The sequence below is a fragment of the Gadus morhua genome, chromosome 7, assembly GCF_902167405.1.
Source record: "Gadus morhua chromosome 7, gadMor3.0, whole genome shotgun sequence".
Classification (NCBI taxonomy): domain Eukaryota; kingdom Metazoa; phylum Chordata; class Actinopteri; order Gadiformes; family Gadidae; genus Gadus; species Gadus morhua.
The window spans coordinates 8,977,882-8,990,597 of record NC_044054.1 but is presented as its reverse complement, the minus strand read 5'-3'; positions in this window follow the sequence as shown (position 1 = coordinate 8,990,597).

Sequence of the window (12,716 nt, the reverse complement as noted above, 5' to 3'; positions counted from 1 at the left end):
GGGAAATACGTAATCTCCAAACATCTGGTGGCGTTTCGGTGGTGTTCAGAAGCGTTCGGAGGCGTTCTACCGTGTACTACATTAAGGGTCAAGTGGTAGAAACTGCACAATAATACTTATTACTTAGTATTCGGATGCACCCTTTGTCTTTGTATATCTCTGTCTCTGTCAGTCTCTCTCTGTCTCTCTCTCCCTGTCTGTGCGTGTCTCTCTCTCTCTGTCTGTCTCTCTCTCTGTGTGTGTCTCTCTTTCGTACGTATGGGTGAGTGAATGTGAGTGATTTTTCTAACTTCATTATTGTCTATTTTTTTTTTTTTTTTTGTATGTTCTGTTTGTTAATTAATAAACTCCTTAGTTTGGTCGGTTAATTAGTGTTTGACAACTTTGTTTGGATTGATCGTGTAACTTTGTTAACGTTAACGTTGTTCCGGCCTGGCAGAGCAGGAGTTCGGAGGCGGGTGGGGAGAAGCTTTCACGGCAGCATGGCGTAAAGCTCTCCCCCGCTGCTCAGGTGTCCGTGGAGGAGTGTTGCTTGGCGATTGGGGAGAAAGTGGGGTGTAACTCCATTCAATTTGGCTTGCGAATGAATAGTGCGCTGGTAGTATTTCTAGATAGTGTACATTATTTCTTCAGCCTTGAGCACTGGAATGGTCAGAGGAAGATCTTCCATTCTTTGCGCTCTGACACAGGAGCAACTATGTCTGATCCCGATGGAATATGCAGGTCTGCAGCAGGTTTTTATAAGGAGCCGACAAAAATAATGTTTTTTGAGGGTCTCTCTCAGGTCCAGCCCAAAAAAGCCCTTGAGGAAGTACTAACTGCCGAGGAGCTGCAGGCTGAAGTTTTTGGTTTGAAAAGTGATAAGGCTCCTGGCATTGATGGTCTGCCTGCAGATTTTTATAAGTCTTTCTGGTCTTTTGAGCTGCAGCAGGGCCGTCATCACGCTGCTTCCCAAGGAGGGAGATTCGCAGCAGCTTAAAAAATGGAGGCCAGACTCTCTGCTGTGTACAGACTACAAGTTGTTGTCCAAAGCATTGGCTACAAGGATGGGGAAGGTGATGGCGGAGGTCATCCACGTTGACCAGTCCTATTGTGTGCCTGGCAGGCTGATCACTGACAATGTCATGTTGATTCAGGATTTTTTGGAAGTCTTTGGGAGTAGACTTGTCTTATTTCCATAGATCAGGAAAAGCCTTTTGACCGGGTTGAATATCAGTACCTGTGGCCCACGCTGCAGGCTGTTGGTTTCAGCCCTGGTTTCATAGCCATGATCCAGGTTCTGTACCGTAACATTGAGAGTATGTTGAAGATCAACGGTGGTTCGAGTGGCTTTTTTAAAGTACAGAGAGGTGTGAGGCAGGGATGCAGTCTGTCGGGGATGCTGTACTCCCTGGCCATAGAACCCCTACTCCATAACCTAAGAAAGAAATTGTCACTTGTAGTTTTCCCAGGGGGCAATGGTTGTTTTAAGATTTCTGCCTACGCTGATGATGTTGTGGTTTTTATCAAAGAGATGTTTCTATCATGGAGGATATTATAAACAACTTCAGCATAGTTTCGTCCGCAAGGGTCAACTGGGCTTAGACTGAGGCATTGGCAGTCGGGGAAGGTGTAGCCACAGGTGTAAAGTTGCCAGGTGGGTCAATGCGGGCGCATGCGCACGCAGCGACCGGCAGTGAGAGTGTGGCGAGCACTCAAAATGTATTTTGAGTGCTCCTTATGCTGCTAATCTAAGATGGATCTCTTTTACTTAACCACACTGTGGATCTTGCTTTCTTTATTATTTGTCCGCAATGTCAATGGCGCTGCTGACCGACTGAGGATACAATACAGCAGAGATGCGCTGCTACATTTGAACTTTCTGAGTGGAGCTGACGTGACAGATGCCAAGATACAGCTACCAGAATGTATTCGGAGGAAACCCGATCAAAACCGTGGCTTAATCAACGAGAAGAGGAGGAAATGGGGCAATCCCTCTGCCTTCCATGATAATGGGGAATGGCCAATCGCTGCGAAATAGAGTGGAAGAACTCCAGGTTCTAGAAAGACTTCAGAGAATGCAGCATAATGGCCCTCAAGGAGACATGGCTCACCGATCGTGACAGGGACTGCGACCTGTTCGTTGTCGGGTTCGGAGCACCTGTTCGCCTGGACCGAGAGGCTGAAGCGACAGGCAAAGGCAAGGGGGCGGGGTATGTTTATATGTTAACAAGAAGTATTGAAGCCCTGTGACTGTCAGAGAACACATCTGTACATCGGACATTGAACTCATATCTGTATCATTGCGTCCTTTTTATCTGCCACGCGAGTTCCCACAAATCTTTTCTAACAGCAGTCTACGTATATACATCCAAAGGCAAATGCTGCCTCTGCCTCCAGTACTATCTTTGATGTGATGCAATTTCACCAGATGCGCCCAACTTCATTCAAGGTGATTTTAACCTTGTGTCCCTTAAAAAGACACTTACAAATTTTCAGCAATTTGTCACCTGTCCAACCAGGCGGGATAAGACACTTGATCTCTGTTATGGGTCAGTAAGGGATGCATACAAATCACTGCCACTTCCCCCGCTGGGCTCAGCTGATCACAATTGCGTGCATCTATTGCCGACATACTAGACTGTTTTAAAGAGAGAAAATGAGGGTAATAAAGGACTGGACAAAAGAAGCTGTGGACTGTCTAAGAGAGCACGGACTGGGACATGTTTAAATAGTCCTGTGATGGTGACTTGGATGAGCTGACTGATGTAATATGTTCATATGCTGCCTTCTGTAGAGACACATTTATACCATGCAAGCAGGTTCATTTTTCCAAAAAATAAACCATGGGTGAATAGTTCTGTTAAATCTTGTGTACAGAAAAAAAGGCTTGCTTTTAAGAGTGGAGCATGTAACAGAGTTACATGTGGCTACTAAAGAGCTGAAAATTGAAATTCTTAAAGCAAAACAGAAATGTAAGATTGAACTGGAGAATAAAATGGCTGCCAATAATCTGGGCTCAGCCTGGTCCAGCATGAAAACCATTATGGGCCTCCAGAATCAGAGACACAGCAACCGTCTCTCCAGTGGACTTCAAGTCGGACACTGAGTTTGCTGATGCTCTTAACTGCTTTTATAATCGTTTGGATACCCTTGATTTTAGGCTCTGACGATAAGGCTCTTCGATCCTGTGCAATAGAGCTGAGCTCCATATTTCATTACATTTTTAATAAGTCCTTGCAGACAAAGCATGTCCCCCAAAGCATGCCCCATGTCCCGTCCCCAAATCGAGTGGTCCAAAAACCCTTAATAATTTTAGATAGGTGGCTCTCACATCAATTATAATGAAAAATTTGGAGAAGTCGGTAAGGTCAGAAATCATACGAAAAACTGAGCATTAACTGGACCCCATGCAGATTGCCTACAAGCCACATAGGGGTGTAGAGGATGCCACTGTCCCTTTGCTCCATTCACTTTTTAAACACTTAGAGGGAAGTGGGTCTCATGCTCGACACCTTTTTGCTGACTTCTCATCTGCTTTCAACACAATCCAATCCCACATCCTGGCGAGCCGGCTTTTAGAACAATTCAACCTAGATTTGAATCTTGTGGGCTGGATTGTGGATTTTTTAACTGAAAGGACACAGAGAGCAAGGGTAAATGGTAGAGTTGGGGGTAAGTCATTCATGTGCAAGTCACAAGCAAGTCTAAAGTCATAACCTTCAAGTCTCAAGCAAGTCCCAAGTCACTGTGGTGAGAATCAAGCAAGTCACAAGTCAAGTCATTGCTCAGGTCAAGCAAGTCACAAGTCAAGTCATACAAAAATCTGATGATCTAACCCAGTTTCCACATTTAAAAATCGGTAAAGAGAGTGGTTCATAAGTTGAGTTTTATTTCAACATTAACAATAACAATGTCTTAACAATAACAATAACTCAAACTATTCAAAACATTCCAAAACCCTTATTTGCATAGTTTGAAAATGTTTTTTATGATCATTACCTCCAACCTATGAACAGAATCAAATATAACCTCTAGGTAGCTGTATACGACAACAGTTCAAGTCAATCACTCAATCTCCCTACATGTTGTAGAATATTATTTGCAACACATGGCATCAGACATGAAAAAAAATAATATTTCAAAAGTTATATCACATACACATACTGTAGGAAGGGGAAATAGTAATACACAAGCCTGAAAGCTGGTAGCAATCTTGCTGCCTCGCAACATACATCGACTTACAATGCATTGCATTTGCAAAAAAAATAATTTGACAGTACTTTGTCACGGAGTTCTGAATGATGCGGTCACATTATCACCCCACCATGGCTGAACACACGTTCAACAGGTGCACTTGATGCAGGGACTGCTATAACTCGTACCTCCACCTTGAACAAAAATACACTTAAAACCACTGAGTTAGAAGTAGCCTACTGACATGAAAATTAAACAAGTTAATCATCTGTGGAACGGGCAGGGCTCGAAAAACTCCTGCCAATGATTTTCAGAAACACAGAGTGGCATTGGACAGTAAGTACGTCCAGGGCTGTAGTGGTCAAATTAGAGGTGGGTAAACTATGAATTTTTTGATCAGACCGACCTCGACACAACGCAACGCAAAGTGTTGCGACTCTGTAAGGCTAGCCTGGCTATATTCCATTATGTTATCAATTAAAGTCATAATAAATCAATCAATGACAGTCAATGAATGTGTTTGTAGTTTATTCAAGTTATTCAAATTTCAACAGTAAAGAAAAGTATGTGTAGATTAAGAACTATCTATCTATGGCAGGTGTGTATGTGTGTGTATTAGTATGCATGCTTTTCACAGCAGTACCCTTTGTGGTGGCTGAGTGGTGGGCCATTCAGTTGAATAAACATCAAGGACGACACTGTGACCAAGTGCAGACTGCATCTCAGGGGGCACACTATGATGTTCATTAAGCTGAACCCCCTCTCACACTCAGCAGTGCTAACTGGAATGAGATGCTCGATATTCAGGAGTGGTGCAAGGTTTTCTGGAATGATGCTTGAGTTATCCTTAAAATCCCTATAGCCTTCAAGAATTTTTCTGTCATCAAGTCTGAACCTTTGGGCAAGTTGTTTCAACTTGGATTCCCCATACTGCTCCTCTAGGGAACAGGCCAGTTTGCTGGGAAAATAACTAAAGAAAATAAATAATAAAATAAAAATATTTATAATATATAAAATACAAATATTTATAAATATTTATATTTTTATTGGTTTAACCGCCAACCGCCCGAATTTAATTGAAATATATTTTTGAAATTGAAATATTTTTGGCTTTAACATAGCGACCAAGCTATAGCGAAGTTGATACGCCGAAACCGGAGTTTAATATGGATAGTAAAACTCTGACTGACTTTCACTCATTTTGACGTGGGCAGTACACGGATAGCATGACTACGCATTGGCCAATCTGAATGCTCGTAGTCACTTAATAGTTTGTCAAGTAAAATTGATTTATAAATCACAAAAACAACTCATGTGAATTGATCATCTTCAGTCTTACTTTGTACTTGAGGCCTTTTTCGGTCATCTGTTGGAGTGGGAGCACTCGAAGGTCTCTTCAAAAATCGCCTGATATCCATGGCTAATTAATGACAGGTATGATAATCCACAACGCGCAGGGCCATGTGTTTACATACTTCCTGTTTACATATTTTCCTGGATCCTGATTGGTGTCGCTGCCGCAGCCGCAAGGCACTGATTGGAGGGTCACAGACCATAATAGCATAGGCCTACAGCGCAGATGAAAATGATTCAGATTACAGCGTTTATTTGTTCAACAATATGAAACCTTGTCTTAGGTGTTTTAAAATGATGCTGAATTTATTTCCAATTATTCCAACGGCAGAATACAAGGCACAGGGAACTTTGAGGTGCGTAAACGCTATTTAGAGGTGCGTAAACGCTATTTCCTAAATTCCAGAGGTGCGTAAACGGCGTTTACCCTCCACTACAGCCCTGAGTACGTCAATCAAACGGTCGTACTGCACTCCCCCTCCCCCCGCGCGTGACCTCTTCGTGCACGTGCACGTACTCAAAGCTCGTGACCCAGAGCAAGCTTCTGTTTGTTGTTATCCTGCGGTAGCTACTGGAGCTAGTTTACTAGCTAATCCACCACGCCGCTTTCACACCAAAAAGAACCGAGAGCCAGTTCCGGGCTGGTGCTAGGGCCAGTTCCAAACTGGTTCCAGCCTTACCCCAGTTAAGAACCGGTTGGTTTCACACCGGCCAGAGCCAGCCATGGAGCCGGCGTGAGCAACGCCATGACGTCACTGCAAACGTCTCCGCTAGTGAGCTTGGACAGAAGCATACGGCCGACATCTTTCTTTATTCTGGGTGGAAATAGTAACATAGTTACGCCATTAAATGCGTTTATTGAAACATTTTTAGCGAGAAATGTGCATTTTACTTTCATAATGTTCGCTCGGTGAATGTGAAGGATGCTTGGTTTGATAGTTATGACGAAGAGGGAACGCTCCGTTCACTTGCATGGACATGGACTCATCTGGCTGCGTTGGCGCGTTGACGCGTTGAACCACCACACAATGATCAAGCGTCAGGTTAGGCGCGCAGAAGAACCCTCGCACCAGTTTCAAACACACAACAACAACAATTTCGTCTTCGATTCAATCCGTGTATGGTTCGTTCTTTGAATATTCCGAATTAAAACAAAATCAGAAAAACCAAAAAAGAACCATACAAGGATTCACGTCCATTGTTTACTTCGGTGTTTTAAAAAATGCCGGTCTTCGTTGGTCTTCCTGTTTATGAAGGTACGGATAACTCCGCCCCCTGCCCCCGGCGTAAAAGCGGTTCTAGTTCTAGCCCAACTCTAAAGCGGGGCCAGAGTTGAACCGGTTTTTAGGGGCCGGAGCCGGTTCTTTGGCGGTGTGAAACCAAAGCCCTGGCCCTAGCTCCGAACTGGCCTGGAACCGGCCCTGATTTTGCGGCGGTGTGAAAGGGGCAATTTGGACCTAGCGCTAGAATACAACCCTAAACTCCCACCTAGCTAGCCTGCCCTGGCCCACTCTCGCGCATCTGTGTTCGCGCTCTTGTGTGATTGCGCGTCCATGTACTTGGAATGGGTGGAGTCAGAGTCAGCGTTGAAGGAGAGGGGGTAGGACCATTTGAGTTGCGTCTTTTCAAAATCTGCTGGCGTATCGCAAATCACATATCCAACCTATAATCTAACTTTAGAAAAGTCATTTCGAGTCATCTGTCTCAAGTCTAAGTCAAGTCATGAAGACCAAGTCAAAGTCAAGTCATGTCTTTTATCAGTGTTTGTCAAGCAAGTCTCAAGTCCTCAAATTTGCGACTCGAGTAGTCCTCCATGTCTGGTAAATGGAGTACTCTCTAGACAACTCTGCTCCTCTACTGGTTCACCACAGGGAGGGGTGCTGTCACCCTTACTTTTCATCCTTTACACCAACATGTGTCAAAGTAAATATGAAAACAGGCCCATAATTAAGTATGCATATAACTCTGTTATGGTAAGTCTCCTCCAGAAAAATGAGACTAGTCATGGCCCGATAATTGAGGATTTTGTGAAGTGGTTAGAGGAGTCACATCTTCAATTGAACATATCTAAAACAAAAGATATTATCATTGATTTTAGAAAACATGCTTCCCCTGCCGATGTCACAACAATAAAAACACAACCAGTGCAATATGTGGATTTGTATAAATACCTTGGAATAATAATTTATTTTAAATTGAATTTTGAAGAAAATTGTATTGCTGTGTGTAAAAAGGGACACCAGCGTCTTCACTGTCTGAGGAAACTGTTCTTCTTCCATGTGGATGAAACCATAATGACCTTGTTTCATCGTGCTTTTATCAATTCAATTATATCCTTTTCTTTGGTTTCATGGTTTGGAAGTCTTTCTGTCAAGAACAGGAACTCAGTCAATCAGGTGGTGAAATGGTCCAGTAAGCTAATTGGAGAAACTCATCTGAACCCGGCCTCCCTGTACACTAGACAGGTACAGCGGATAACCAACTCCATTTTAGATTACCGTTTGCATCCTTTGCGTAACTAATTTCAGCTTCTCCCTTCTGGAAAAAGGTTTTCAGTTCCAAGGTCTAAAACCAAGCGTTTTAAAAGCAGTTTTGTTCAAGCTGCAATCACGCTGATGAACAAGCTGTAGAAACTGCTACACTTGCACACCATTTAATTTGTATGATTATTTATTTATTCGTTGATTTTTAGATAATTTTATCGGGTTTTTACTATATCTGAATTATGTTGGTCATCTTTAAGTGTCCACATTTGGATTAGCACTGGAGCACTTTAATTATTTTACCTATGTAACTGTACCACTTGTGTTTGTGTGTATGTGATGTCTTAAACTGTGCAATGGAAGCTCACTTTTAAAATGCGAAACAAGTTTACCTATGGGCTCGTGTGGAAAAGGGTTTGGTTAAAGTATTTGGGTGTATTTGTCGGAAACAAGGATTATAAAAAAAAGTAATTGGGAAAACGCATTGGAAATAGTTGAGGGAGGGGTCAGGAAGTGGAGATGCTGTTTTATAAAGGCCGGGTGCTGGTTTTAAATAATCTGGTATCATCCATGTTGTGGCACAATGTTTGGTTGCAGTCTTTTCGCCCGGTTCTCCATATCAACAGTAGGGCTAGAACCGAGCGAAAAGACTACAACCAACCCCCCTTGCAATGAGCAATGAGTCTTCCAACCGAAATCAATAGATTTACAAAATGCCAAATAAAACACGACAGAAACTGTATTTCGCTACCATAGTTGATGAAAAAAAAAAGATGAGGATGTCTGCATTTCCTTGGGAGAGTGTAGATTCAAAACTATCCCCAGGCTATGCAGACATCCTGAATTGTAAATCCAGGGTTAGGGATTATTTACTATCCATGTTAAAAAGAAGCAGGAATAATGCCTCAGATTGCAATTTTTTAAATATTGACTATGCTTAAAAGGAAGCAGGATTATTACCTAATTTTTCACTTTATTTAGTTTTTACACATTTGAAGATTTTATTTAAAGTCACATTTGTCTGGTTATCTTTATTGTTGTTGTTGATCCGAAAATGATCCGACCCGTGACTCAAAAACCGTGACACGATCCGAACCGTGAGTTTTTTAATCCGTTACACCCCTAGTCACACGTCATGAAAACCTTCGAGAGGATGGTCCTGGAGCACCTCAGGCCCTTGGTGCGTGACTGCCTGGACCCACTGCAGTTTGCGTACCAGACCGACATCGGCGTGGAGGATGCCATCATCTGCCTGCTTCACAGAGCTTACACACACTTGGAGAGGTCGCAGAGCATGGTGAGGATCATGTTCTTCGACTTCTCCAGTGCTTCAACACCGTCCAGCCAGTCAGGCTGGCGGAGAAGCTCCAAGTGATGCAGGTGGATCCTGACATGGTGGCATGGATTACAAACTACCTCACGGACAGGGCGCAGTATGTCAGGCTGCGACACTGCTTGTTAGACGTGGTGACAAGCAACGTCGGCACACCCCTGTACTATCACCGTTTTTGTTCTCCCTCTACACCTCGGATTTCTGCTACAACTCCCGAACATGCCATCTGCAGAAGTTGTCTGACGACTCCTCCATTGTTGGATGCATCACAAACAATAGGGAGGAGTACAGGAAACTAGTTGAGAACTTTGTGGGATGGTGTGACGGGAACCAGCTTCAGCTCAACACTAGGAAAACCAAGGAGCTGGTGGTGGACTTCCGGCGCACAAAGAGCACCCCAAACCTGTTTCCATAAACGGGGAGGAGGTGGAGATGGACTGGTCAATAAACTGGACAATAAACTGGACTGGTCAGACAACACTGAGGCCCTCTACAGGAAGGGACAGAGTAGGCTGTTTTTCCTGAGGAGGCTCAGGTCTTTCAATGTGTGCACTAGGCTACTACGGATGTTCTACCAGTCTGTGGTAGCCAGTGCCACCTTCTTTGCTGTAGTGTGCTGGGGAGGAGGCATTGGGAGCGGAGGTGCCAGCAAGCTGAATAAGCTGGTGAGGTAGGCGAGCTCTGTGGTTGGGATGAAGCTGGACTGTGTGAAGGCTGTGACAGAGAGGAGGATGAGGGGAAAGCTGGAGGCGATCATGGACAATCCCTCTCACCCTCTCTACGCCGAGCTGAGGCAACTCAGGAGCACATTCAGCAACAGACGCACTCAGCCACATGCCTCAAAGCGCTTGGGGGGCTCTTTTATCCCATCAGACTTTATAACACCTCAACCCCTGCTCCCAACGTCTCCAAAGCCCCAACAGGTCCTTTTTTCCCGACCTGATTAAAGACTAAACTCCACACCTCAGGACTGACCGATGTTAACCTTTTTATTTTTTTTTCATTACCTCTGGAACCCTGCACATTTGGCACATTTAGATTTTTATTATACATCATATTTCATATTTATTTATTTACTCAACACACAGGTCTCCTACAAACGGACATTTACATGTATATAGTATGTTTATTTTATCTTATTCAAATAGTTTTGTACTATAATTTTATTTTAAATGAGTAGATTTATTGTATGTATACTGTTTTCGCACTTATCTTGCACCTGTGAATTTCTCCAAAGGGGGATTAATAAAGGAGTATCTTATCTTATCTTTGCCGAATGCAAGGCTTCAAGATCTCCCCGACTTTTCCGTGCTCGGTGGAGGACTGCTGTTTGGCAGTAGGAGTGGTGGTCGTGTATAGCAGCATTATGTCCGCTGCCCGGATGGATGGAGCATTCGTGATTTTTGTTGACAGCGCAGCGAAAGCAAACAAAGTAGTGGAGACCGGCATAGTGGTTAAGGATTCCTTTGTGTTAGTATTTCCACTAACTACAACTGCGGCACGGGAAAATTGTGTCCGCTATAAGGAAGTTAACGTCAAGTTTCAAATCTCCCCTGATTAGATATGTTGTGGGTTACAGACGGCAAGTCCATAGGATTTTAAAGGTCCCATGGCATGCTACTTTAAGGATGCTTCAATATAGATATCAGTGGGCCCCTAACACAGTATTTGAAGACGTTCCCAAAATTCAGCCGTGTTGCAGAATTACAGCCACTACGAGTCAGTCGCACATTGAGCTTTCCCCAAATGCGCCGTTTCGGTGTCTGCAGCTTTAATGCAAGGAGGAGGAGAGATCAGGGCGGGTCAAGAAGGAGGGTGGGGGTGTTGCCCTGAGCAGCTTGCGGCCACGGTACCATTCACTCAGTTTACAGTGGATGTATCGCAATGGCGAGGCATATATACAGAACATACGGAACACGGCCAAAGGCCGTGTTCCGTATATATTCTAGAACACTCCGGGTGCCAAAAGCTGTGTACGTCTCCAGACGTTATTATGAACTCAAACGATTATGCGGGTTCTCCGACATCTCTGGTTCTTCCACTTCCTCATCAATCTGAGTAGACTGAAACGCGACTATTGCCCGCGATTGTTGACAGCGATTGTCTCCTGGCAGTGGTGGATAGTAACGCATTACAAGTAACGCAAAGTTTCGGGTAACGAGTACTTTTCACGTTGCTTTTTTAAGTATGTAATTTTACTCTTACTCAAGTAAATATTTGATTTAGAATTCTACTCTTTACTCAATTACATTTTCCATTGTGCCTTCATTAAAATTAGCATTTTGATAAACACATTATCTTCGTTGACTATACAAGCGTACACGTAAGCGATGCGCCCTCCCTAGGTTGTAACATTGTTTGCGATTCCATAGCTGAGGAGACGAGTCGATGCTGCGTTCAAACCAAAAGACACATTTGTGGCCCATTCGCGTTGTCGCCCAAGTTTTGTCGCGGGACAAATCATAAACTGTCGTTGCGCAACTTTTATCAGGCAAATTTGTCGCGCCACATCTTTTGCCCACCAACGGTGCTTCATGCCAATTCATTCTCAACCATGGCCGAGATAACCACCATTGCATGTCTTTACCTGTTGTGGAAGAGGGAGAGACGTCAGAGAACGCAGTCTATTCATAATATTGTAATGACCATGGAAGAGGCAGTGAATGAAGTATGGATTAGACAGCGATTTATTAGATACCTAATAAACCGTTGGAACACACCAGACCAGTAACCATAGCAACGCCGGTAAACAAACCCCACGAAGCCCAATCCCTACGAGAGCACCCCGCGCTACGGCCATCCGGAGGCGCACAGAGCTTTTGGCCGTGATATTATGTATACAATTATATTACATTATATACTATTATATATAGAGCTCCGGGAGTCGCAAACGGCAACAATCACTTTCTCCATGCTGCGGTTCACCCCGGACTGCACTGCAGGGAACGGTTGGCCGGTTGAACGCTGATTGGCTGTTACGTTACACACGTCAGTGCCACGCTGTTTAACGCTGGCTGTCATCACGCGAATTTCGCGTCAAAGTTGAAATATTTCGACTCGAGCAAAAATGTCGCGCTGCAAATCCACGTGAACGCGCTTGCCCGTGCCGGGCAAAAGTGTCGCGCTGCAAATCAAATCTTGTCACGGGTTTTCTCTAGCGAAATTTTTTTCCCGATTCATGGCTCTACGTTGACTTTGTATGGAATCTTGTCGCCCTTTCGCGTTGGGTGTGAACGCACGACTAGAAACGCCGGGGGGGAGTACGGTCCACATAAAGTTTATAGAATTCTAAAGATACAATGTTACATAGGATCTGTATTCTGCCGACCACTCTAGAACTTGTTCGTCGTTGTTGTGTATGGCTGTGAGTG